An 11,602-nucleotide genomic window follows, 5' to 3' on the forward strand; every position below is an offset into this window, starting at 1 on the left:
GCTGCTGTTGGAAAAATACGTTTCATTTGCTCCTCTGGGAGAAAAGAGAGAGAAAGCTATTGTAATGGACAACAGGCTTCCAAGTGGAAAAGGTTTTCATTAGGAGGATACCATTTATTGATTGACATTTGAGGGACTTAAGAAGACATTGAAGGGGTCCCTCAACAATTTTCTCCTTGACCTATTTGTCATTCACAAACTTCAAGGACTTCCTGAATTGCAAGCTTGGTGGTTCTTATCACCCAGTGTTAGAACTCTAAGCAGAGGTTATTTTTTAAATGCTGGTTCTATAAATGTACCCTCTTAATACCAATTACCATCAATTAAATAAGGCTGTTAAGGACTCTGCTTCATGCTAGAAAATTATCCCTTGATGAATTGGAGAATTAATCATTCTTCTGAGAAACTGTCCCTCTCTCTCTACATATATATATATATATGTAGAGAGAGAGAGAGAGGGACAGTATATAATATAGTATATAATAGAGAAAGACTCACACTCCCCCCACACACATATCTGTCCACTCCCACACACACTGAGTCTCTCCCACATACACACATACCCTTACACACACACACACATCTAAAGAGAGGGACACAGGCATGTATTCTTTGCTGTGATGATATACTGTTTGTAAGCTGCAGATACAACTTCTGCTAGTATAAATTGGACTTGAATTGTATAAAAGTTACTCTATTCAAGAGCAGGTAAAAACTGGAAAAAAGTTACTGTAAAAACTCTCAAAGTAGGTAGAATTATTACCACTTTATAGATTAGAAAACTGAATTCAGAAAGGCTTGGAGGTCCAAGGTCACTCATCTCACAGAGCCATGTCTCAGGACCCAGGTCTGTCAAGCTCCAGAGCTCCTGCCTCTGCCACTCTACAAAACTGCTCCTCCCCTGAAGGTACAGATGGCATCATGTATGTTCCTATTTGCATAAAAAGCCAGGCCTTGGTGCAGAGAACATGCATACAATGGGCAGATCATTCATTCATTCATTGAACAGTTTCAATGAGAGCCCACCATGAGTCAGGCACTAATCTAGGCAATGGGCGTAAACAGTTAAATAATAGACAAGGAACTTATTCTCTGTAGCTTACAATTCAGTGAGGAATGTTAAGCACTGAACTAGGAAACAAACACATGAACACAATCACTTTAATTAGTGGTAAGTACCTTGAAGAAAACAAAAAGAGGTCAGCTAGGTGCGATGGTTCAGGCCTGTAATTCTACCACTTTGGGAAGTCAAGGTGAGATCATTCGAGGTGAGGAGTTCAAGACCAGCCTAGGGCAACATAGTGAGACTCAGTCTCTACAAAAAACCGGGTGAGATAGTATGTACCTGTAGTCCCAACTACTTGGAAGGCTGAAGCAGGAGGATAACTTGAGCCCAGGAGTTCAAGGCTGCAGTGAGCTGTGATCTCCCCACTGCATTCCAGTCTAGGCAATAGAGTGAGACCCTGTCCCTAAAAAAAAAAAAAAAAAATTTAATAGTTTTTCTGAGAGGGTAGCATTTGACATTAAACCTAAATAACAAGGGCCCAAATACTTCAGGGTACAGGGGTGAGAAAACAGGAAGTGCAAAAGTCAAAGAGGTGGGCCAGGACAGCTAATGGAAGGCCTTGGAGGCCGTGGTGAGGAAATTGTAACGGGAAGTCATTGGAGAATTTTCAGCAGAGGAGGAAGGGCCATAATCAGATTTACAGTTTTAAAAAGATCACTCTACCGTATAGAAGATGAATTGTAGGGGCGAGAGTGAAAGCAAGGAAAGAAATTTATAAGTTACTGCAAGAACCTAAGTAGGAGTTGGCCAGGTGCAGTAGCTCATGCTTATAATTCCAACACATGGGAGGCAGAATTGGGAGGATCAGTTGAGGCCAGGAGTTCAGGACCAGCCCTGGAAATACAGTGAGGCACTGTCTCTACCAAAAAAAAAAAAAGTTAAAAAATCTGAGCAGGAGCTGATGATGTACAGGTGCGAGATATATTTTGAATATAGAATGAATAGCACTTGATGATGGAGTGACTGTGGGAAATCAGGGAAGAAGAGAAACCGAGGATGGTCCCTAGGTTTGGGGCTGGAGTAACAGGAGGGATTGTGGCACCTTCCACTGAAATGGGGTCGGTAGGGGAAATTATAGGTTCTGTATAGGACATATTAAGTTTGAACTGCCCACTAGTTATCTAAGTGGGCGTGTCGTAGACAATTGGGTATCCATGTCTAAAACTCCGTGAAGTAGTCAGGCCAGAAAGTATTAGTCTGGGAATTATTAGCACGTTAATGGGTTTTTATACCATGAGCTGTCTTGAGAGAGAGCATACAGAGAAGAAAAAATTGGCCCCATTATCTCCAATGTTTTGTAAGATTTACTAACTTCCTCAAGGAATTTCCTATTTGTTCCTGATTTATAAGATGTACCTATATCTGAAAGCCACAGAGGAGGCCAATCTTAAACCTGCATAAATCATTTTCAGTGATCAACATCTGTATCCTCAAACTGTCCAGCAACTGTTGATGTGGTATTTGCCTCTATCCCAGCTTCATCATCTCTTATTGAATCTTCTGTCCTGACCCCAGCCATATGATACTGGCTGCTTACAGACTGAGAAAGCATTCCTTCTCATCTCCAATGTGGCTTGGCCCTCTGCTGTTAGATGAGATAAATCCTTCTTCATAGGTGTAAAATGTAGGGATGTCCCCTTGTCCTTGTTCTTGCACTTCCACATCATATTCTTCTCTATCCTAAGCATCTGAATCTTCATCCTCAGCATCTGGATGCAAGTACTGGCATTCACACATTGCAGTGAACATTGCCTCCAATGCTGATTTATCACTAGGCGCAAATCTAAATTCAGTAATAGGTTCCACATCATTATCACTATTTTCCTCTTCTTCATCAGCAACAGATTCTTTTGATCCTTCTTCAAATTTGGGTTTTCACCATAACATGTGAATGCTCTCCTAGATAGTCACTTCGGTCCCTGGACAATGCATGTAAACAAATAGTGGGGTATTCCAGTGAGAATCTTAATCCAGAGTCATCTAACCAAGACAGGTGGCTCTCAGCAATGTAAAGGGTACCAGTGCTGAGGCTCTTTCCATTCACCACAGCCTTGGTGTCTGACTGCTGCTGCAGGAGCCCCTACACTGGCCCAGACAGTGGGAAACTTTTGAAGAAGCTCGTAGCAGTAGGGAGGGCGGCAACACAGGCCCGGAGGATCTGGAGCACAGCAATGCCTGCACTCTGCAGCCCACCCTGGAAGAGACAGTCACTCCAGAAGATCAACTTAGTCTGCCCCCATCTTGAGTTAATTTTTGTATATGGTATAAGGAAGGGGTCCAATTTCAGTCTTCTGCATGTGGCTAGCCAGTTATCCCAGCACCATTTATTGAATAGGGAGTCCTTTCCTAATACTTGTTTTTGTCAACTTTGTTGAAGATCAGATGGTTGTACGTGTATGGCTTTATTTCTGGGCTGTCTATTTCTGTTCCATTGGTCTGTGTGTCTGTTTCTGTACCAGTACCATGCTATTTTGGTTACTGTAGCCTTGTAATATAGTTTGAAGTCAGGTAATGTGATGCCTTCAGCTTTGTTCTTTTTGCTTTAGGATTGCTTTAGATATTTGGGCTCTTGTTTAGTTTCATAAGAATTTTAAAATAGTTTTTTTTTTTCTAGTTCTGTGAAGAATGTTATTGGTATTTGATAGGAATAGCCTTGAATCTCTACATTGCTTTGGGCAGTATGGTCATTTTTAATAATATTGATTCTTCCTTTCCATGAGCATGGAATGTTTTCCATTTGCTTGTGTTGTCTCTGATTTATTTGAGCAGTGTTTTGTAATTCTCATTGTAGAGACCTTGCACCTCCCTGGTTAGCTGTATTCCTAGGTATTTTATTCCTTTTATGGTTATCGTGAATGGGGTTTTGTTCTGATTTGGCTCTCAGCTTCAACATTGTTGGTATATAGAAATACTACTTAGTTTTGTACATTGATTTTGTATCCTAAAACTTTGCTGAAGTTGTTTATCTAGGAGCTTTTGGGCAGAGACTGTGGGGTTTTCTAGGTATAGCATCATATCATCTGTGAAGAAAGATAGTTTGACTTCCTCTCTTCCTATTTGGATGCTTTTTTTTCTTTCTCTTGTCTGATTGCTCTGACTAGGACTTCCAGGACTAGGTTGATTAAGAGTGGTGAGAGTGGGTATCCTTGTTTTGTTCTGGTTCTCAGAGGGAATGCTTCCAGCTTTTGCCTACTCAGTATGATGTTGGCTGTGGGTTTTTCATAGATGGCTCTTATTATTTTGAAGTATATTTCTTCAATGCCTAATTTGTCGGGAGTTTTTAACATGAAGTTTTGAATTTTACTGAAAGCCTTTTCTATATCTGTTGAGATGGTCGTGTGGTTTTTGTTTTCAGTTCTGTTTAGGTGATGGATCACATTTATTGATCTGTGTATGTTGAACCAAACTTGCATCCCAAGGATAAACCCTACTTGATCCTGGTGGATTAGCTTTTTTAGGTGTTGCTGGATTCAGTTTGCTAGTATTTTGCTGAGGAATTTTGCACCTATGTTCATCAAGAATATTGGCCTGAAGTTTTCTTTTTTTGTTGTGTCTCTGCCAGGTTTGGGTATCAAAATGATGCTAGCCTCATAGAATGAGTTAGGGAGGAGTCTCTCCTCCTCAATTTTTAAAAATAGTTTCAGTAGGAGTGGCACCAGCTTTATACATCTGGGAGAATTTGACTATGAATCTCTCTAGTCCTGAGATTTTTCTGGTTGAAAGGCTTCTTATTACAGACTCAACTTCAGAACTCATTGTTGGTCTCTTCAGGGACTGTATTTCTTCTTGGTTCAATCTTGGGAGGTTGTATGTTTCCAGAATTTATCTATTTCTTCTAGGTTTTCTAGATTGTGTTTGTAGTAATCTCTGAGGGTTATCTGTGTTTCTGTGGGGTCAGTGGTAATGTCCCCTTTGTCATTTTTGATAGAGTTTATTTGGATATTCTCTTTTTTTTCTTTATTAGTCTAGCTAGCACTCTGTCAATCTTGTTAAGGTTTTCGAAGAACAAACTCCTGGATTCATTGATCTTTTGTATGATTTTTCACATCTCTATTTCCTTCAGTTCAGCTCTGATTTTGGTTATTTCTTGTCTTCTGCTAGCTCTGGGGTTGGTTTGCTCTTGTTTCTTTAGTTCCTCCAGGTGTGATGTTAGGTTGTTAAGTTGAGATCTTTATAATTTTTTTGATTGTGTCTCTAGTGCTATAAACTTTCCTCTTAACACCACTTTAGCTGTGTCCCAGAGACTCTGGTATGTTATATCTTTCTTCTAATTAGTTTCAAAGGATTTCCTGATTTCTGTCTTTACTTCATGATAAAAGTCATTCAGGAGCAGGTTGCTTAATTTCCATGTAACTGTATGATTTTGAGTGCTTTTCTTAGTATTGATTTCTAGTTTTATTGCACTATGTTCTGAGAGTGTGTTTGGTATGACAGGTTGTTTGTTTTTTTTTTAAATTTTCTGAAGATTGTTTTATGTCCAATTCTGTGGTCAATTTTAGAGTATGTGCCATGTGCAGATAAGAAGAATGTATATTCTGTTGTTTTGGGGTGGAGAGTTCCGTAAATATCTGTTAGGCCCATTTGGTGAAGTATCAAGCTCAGGTTCCAAATTTCTTTGTCAGTTTTCTGCCTTGATGATCTGTCTAATACTGTAGATGGGGTGTTGAAATCTCTCACTATGATTGTGTGGGAGTCTAAGTTTCTTCATGGATCTCTAAGAGCTTGCTTTATGAATCTGGGTGATCCTGTGTTGGATGCACATATATTTAGGACAGTTAAGTCATCTTATTGAACTGAACCCTTTACCATTATTTAATGCCCTCCTTTTTCTTTTTTAATTGTTGTTGGTTTAAAGTGTGTTTTGTCTGATATTAGAGTAGCAACCCTTGCTTTTTTCTGTTTTCCATTTCCTTGGTAGATTTTTCTCCATGCCTTTACTTTGGGCCTATGGGCATCATTACATATGAGATGGGTTTCTTGAAGACAGTGTATGGTTGGTTCTTGCTTCTTTATTCAACTTGCCACTCTGTCCCTTTTAATTGAGGCATTTAGCCCGTTTACATTCAAAGATAATATTAATATGTGTGAGTTTGATCTTGTCATGATGTTGTTAACTGGTTATTATGCAAACTTGATTGTGTGGCTGCTTCATAGTGTCCATGGTCTATGTACTTAAGTGTGTTTTTGTGATGGCTGGTAATGATCTTTGCTTTCACATATTTAGTGCTAAATATGGAAACCTCTTATAAAGCAGGATTGATAGTAACAAATTTCCTTAGCATTTGCTTGTTTGAAACAGAGCTTATTTCTCCTTCACTTATGAAGCTTAATTTAGCTAGATATGAAATTCTTGGTTTCTTTAAGAATGTTGAATATGGGCCCCAATCTCTTCTGGCATGTAGAGTTTCCACTGAAACATCTACTACTAGTCTGATAGGTTCCCTTTGAAGGTGATCTGCCCCTTATTTCCAGCTGTCTTGAACATGTTTTCTTTCATTTTGACTTTGAAGAATGTGATGACTGTGTGTCTTGGGGATGGTCATCCTGTATAGTATCTCATAGGGGTTCTCTGCATTTCCTGAATTTGAATGTTGGCCTTGCTATTACAGTTGAAATTTTCATGGATTATATCCTCAAAAATGTTTTCCAAGTTGCTTTCTGTCCCTCTCTTTCAGGGACAACAATGAGTCATAGATTTGGTCTCTTTACATAATCCCATATTTCTCAGATTTCTCAGAGGTTTTTTACATTCTTTATTGGTTTTGCTTTGTTTTTGTCTGACTCTCGCAGAAAACTAATCCTCACGCTCTGAGATATTTTCCTCAGTTTGACCAATTCTTCTGTTAATACTTGTGATTATATTATGAAATTATTGAAGTAAGTTTTTCAGCTCAATCAGATCAGTTTTATTCTTTCTTAAAATGGCCATTTTGTCTTTTATGTCCTGTGTCATTTTCTCTTGTTCCTTAGGTTCCTTGGATTGGGTTTCAGTTTTCTCCTGAATCTTGATGATCTTCATTCTAATCCACATTCTGAAGTCTATTTCTGTCATTTCAGCCATTTCAGTCTTGTTAAGAACCATTACTGGGGAACTAGTGAGGTCATTTGGAGGTAAAAAGATGCTCTGGTTTTTTGAGTTGCAGGAATTCTTGCACTGGTTCTTTCTCATCTGTGTGGGCTGGTTTTCCTCTAGCTGTGGTGTAATTTGTGTGTTGTCAGTTGCCTTCGTTTCTGGGTGTTTTCAGCGGCCCAAGAGTTTGTTCAGGGTCTTTATTTGAATTTTTGTCCTTGGTTTCATGGGGGTATATTAGCAAAGTATTTTTGTATTGCAAGTGGGCTGCAATCCAGGAGATGGTGCTTAAACGTGATGGCTGATAGGCAAGCTCTTACTCAGCCACGTGGCTCCTCTGTATTTCCTCACATTTGGAGCTCTGCTCCCTCTCTGTGCTCTGAGAGTGTGAGTTCCTCTCCGACTTGAGTGCTGGCTGCAGATCTAGGCTTGGCACTCCTGGGCTGCACACTGAAGCCCTGGGGTGAGCTCAGCCTTTACGTTCCCTATCCAGCTTCAGGTCAGGGACCTTGGCACAATGGCAAAGGGTCTTTCAGTTGTCTCTTGAAGCTCTAATCCAGAGAAATGCAGAGCCATGACCAATCAGTGCAATCGGCCCAGACTCGAGTGGCTGCCTTATGGGCCTAAGCCAGGAGGCTCTGCCTGGGGACAAACAGCAGGGACAGGGCTCACAGGGGAGACAGACTGCCCTCTTCTCCTTAGGGTAGCTGCAGCTGATGGTATAAGTAAAGCCCTCAGGCTCTTCGTCCTTTTCCCCAGTACAAGAGCAGCAAGGGCAGAACCACTGCAGTGGTAGTGGCAGAGGGGCTGTCAGTTGCCTCTGGAAGCTCCACCCCAGAGAAACTCAGAGCCACCACCAGTGGAAATGCTCACTTGGGGGAAGGGCAGCTGCTCTATGGGCCCAGGCTGAGGGCCCTGCCTGGTGAAGGATAGAAGGTACTTCCCTGGGACAGAGCTCCCTGAGGGATCAGGCAGGCCCACCAGTTTTGCTGCCTTAGGAAAACTGGCCACACTGTTTTCCACGTGGGTACCTGTCCCTACTAGTCCTCACTGGGCAGAGCTTCCCGATGTGGAACCTCAGCCATCCCATCTCCATCTGGGCTCCAGGCTAGCAGCTACTCTGCACTTCCCTGGGACGGAGCTCCTAGTAGTAGCAAGCAAGTCATATCTTTGCTGCTTTACAGCTTTCTCCTCCTCTGTTCCCTTCAGGCTCAGGAGAGAGTGAAAAGATTAAGGACTTAGTCGACCCACAGCACGGCATGGCTGCCTTATGGAAAAGTGACCAGACTGTTTTCCCCATGTCCCTGCTTCTGTTATACCTCACTGGGCAGGGCCTCTCAAACTGGGCTCCCAGCACAACCACCCTGCCTCTGCCTAAACACTTCAGTCGGTGGAGGTTTTACATTTTCTGGGGAAGAAACCCTAGAGACAACCCATAGCCCCTCTCCCATTGCAACTGCAGCAGTACAGATACTGCCCTTACTGCCCTTGTACAGGAGCAAGGGGCCTAGTCATGTCACAGGCACCTCCAGCATACTGTAGCCACCATACAGAAAGGAGCCCATTATCTCTTCCCTGTGAGCCCTCACCAGTTGTCTGTTGATGGATACTTGGGTTGGTTCCTAAGAGATCTTGGCCACTGTGACTAATGCTGCAGTGAACATGAGATGCAGATAGCTCTTTGACATGCTGATTTTATTTCCTTTGGAAATAGCTCCAGTAATAGGATTGCTGGATCATGTGGTAACTCTATTTTTAATTTTTTGAAGAACCTCCATAATGTTTTTAATAGCATAAGGATTTTTGATACACTTTTATCCAATAATCTCCTTGAAACTTTTATTTATTTATTTTTAACAACTTTATTGAGTTACAGCTGACATACAATAAATAAGAAATTGCTTAAAGGATATAATTTCATGTGTGTGTACACCATAAAATAATGAGTAGAATAAAGGAAATGGGCTGGGCGCTGTGACTCACGCCTGTAATCCCAGCACTTTGGGAGGCCAAGGCGGGTGGATCACTTGAGGCTGGGAGTTCGAGATCAGCCTGGCCAACATGGTGAAACCCCGTCTCTACTACAAATACAAAAATTAGCAGGTATAATGGTGCACATCTGTAATCCCAGCTACTTGGGAGGCTGAGGCAGAAGAATCTCTTGAACCCGGGAGGCAGAGGTTGCAGTGAGTCGAGATCATGCCACCGTACTCCAGCCTGGGGGACAGAGCAAGACTCCATCTCAAGAAAAAAAAAAGTATGAAGGAAATGAACGTACCCAGCCCATACAAAGTCCTCTTGTTCTCCCGTCTGCCAACCCATCCCTGGGTTTCTATCACTGTGGATTACTCTGCATGTCATAGAATGTTATATACATTCAAGTATACAATAGGTCTACTTTTCTGTATGACTTCTTTCAGTAAGCATAATTCTTTGAGATTTCTCCATTGTGTAGAGCATGTCAATAGTTTGCTCCTTTCCATTGCTGAGTACTGTTCCATTGTATGGATATATCATCATTTGTTTATTCATTCTGAAAAATTTAAATACTACAATTTATATTCTATTCAGTGGAAAAGAACAACAGGAATTAGATTCAACTCTTCCAGGAAACATGGTAAGAGAGCCAAAAATTAATCTAGGATAGCGGTCCCCAAATTCCTAGGCCCCACTCCTAGAGATTCTGATTCATGCTATTTTAACAATCTCTTCCAGTAACCCTGATGCTGAGCCAGGTTTCAGAACCATTAGTCTAGGTCGGGGTGTCCAATCTTTTGGCCTCCCTTCCTGGGCCACATTGGAAGAATTGTCTTGGGCCACACAAAAAAATACGGAAACACTAATACACTAACAATAGCTGATAAGAAAAAAAGAATCACAAAAAATCTTATAATGTTTTAAGAAACTTTACAAATTTGTGTTGGGCCACATTCAAAGCGGTCCTGGGCTGCATGCAACCCACAGGCTGCGTGTTGGACTAGCTTGGTCTAGGTTATAGCTGGGGCAGTTGTCACAGCAGACAATGTCACAGCCACAACAGGCACAGGTTAGGTGAGGTATAGAGGTAAGGAAAGGCCAGGCCAGGCACAGTCACACCAAGTCAAGCAGGATGGAACTTGGTTCAGGCAGTCAGGGCTGGCTATTTTCTGACAAAATGGCACGTGTCACTGCCAGGACAGCAGCTATGCACTACAGGGTCAGCAAGTGCTGATGGAAGAGGCCAGTACCTTGGATAGCTCCCTGTTGGCAAAATTGCTTCACTCAAGCCCCAGGTCTTTCATTCTCAGACACCTGGGTTTATGGGATAAGCTCCATCCCCAGGACACCTAGTTTGGCCAGTAAGAGAGCTTCATATACATGCTGAACATACTTCCTGTAGCATAAGAGAATTATGCTTATTTTCGCCCTACCACCACTACCACCACCCGAGCTTTTGATCTCTCTAGCAAACAGGAAAGACTCATAGGATGCCAGTGGGGTGGCCATGACCCTGGGAATTCAACAGGACACTTTTTGTGGCAGGGCACATAGTAAATTTATTGTTTCCGAATTGTTGAATGCCACAACCTGCCAAATCGTCTCTTCAGTGATTTTTAACACTAGCTGAAATATTAAAAACAGCTACTAACCGAAGGATCAGTATAGATAAACTGATACCTGAACACTTTTAACTGAGAATAATCACTGATCATGACCAATGACACCTTCATTTCCACGACAAGTCTGCAACTAAATAAAAGAGATCATGGTATTGAAAAGACCTCTTAATGGAATATAAATAATATTTTCACTTAGCCTGGTGTGGTGGTGTGCACCTGTAGTCCCAGCTACTCAGGAGGCTGAGGTGGGAGAATCGCTTGAGCCTGGGAGGTTGAGGCTGCAGTGAGCCATGATCACACCACTGCACTCCAGCTTAGGTAACAAAGCAAGACCCTGTCTCAAAAAAAAAAAAAAAAAAAAAGGAAAAAGGTACTGTCTTGGGCATTGATACGGAAGTCCAAGAAAAGAAGAGTCAATGGTTTTAGAAGCAACTGTGTTATTTATTTAACAATCTGAAGCCTCAAACACAAAAGTAAACTAAAGATATTCACAATGACAATTTAAACTCAATCTTTAATGCCATTTTTGTTCTTCAAACTGGTTTTAACCCAACCCACAACCAGCAGACAACACAGAACAAATTGGATACTGAGTCCAAGAACAGGATTATTAGTACTAAGAACTGACAAATCTGGTAGCTTCCATGGAATCTCTGAAGCAATAATTGCTACATGGACTTTAGCTTGGAGAGCTATTATACATTAATATATTAATAAGTTAACATTATGTTAAATATATTATACAAATATATGATACAGATAGAGTAAAAATCTAAGAAAACATCAACTGGGATAGCTAGAGCTGATGATTTAATGTACCTTTATATGAATGTGCATTTTATCTATATTAAAATCTATATTATCGGC

General features: G+C 41.2%; 1 pseudogene; it reads right to left on the reverse strand.

Moving 5' to 3' along the window:
* Positions 1–2,474: 2,474 nt before the first annotated feature.
* The window catches only part of LOC105524508, a 36,400-nt pseudogene continuing 27,272 nt past the window's right edge, over positions 2,475–11,602 (reverse strand).

The sequence above is a fragment of the Colobus angolensis genome, unplaced genomic scaffold, assembly GCF_000951035.1.
Source record: "Colobus angolensis palliatus isolate OR3802 unplaced genomic scaffold, Cang.pa_1.0 Scaffold5, whole genome shotgun sequence".
NCBI classification, from domain to species: domain Eukaryota; kingdom Metazoa; phylum Chordata; class Mammalia; order Primates; family Cercopithecidae; genus Colobus; species Colobus angolensis.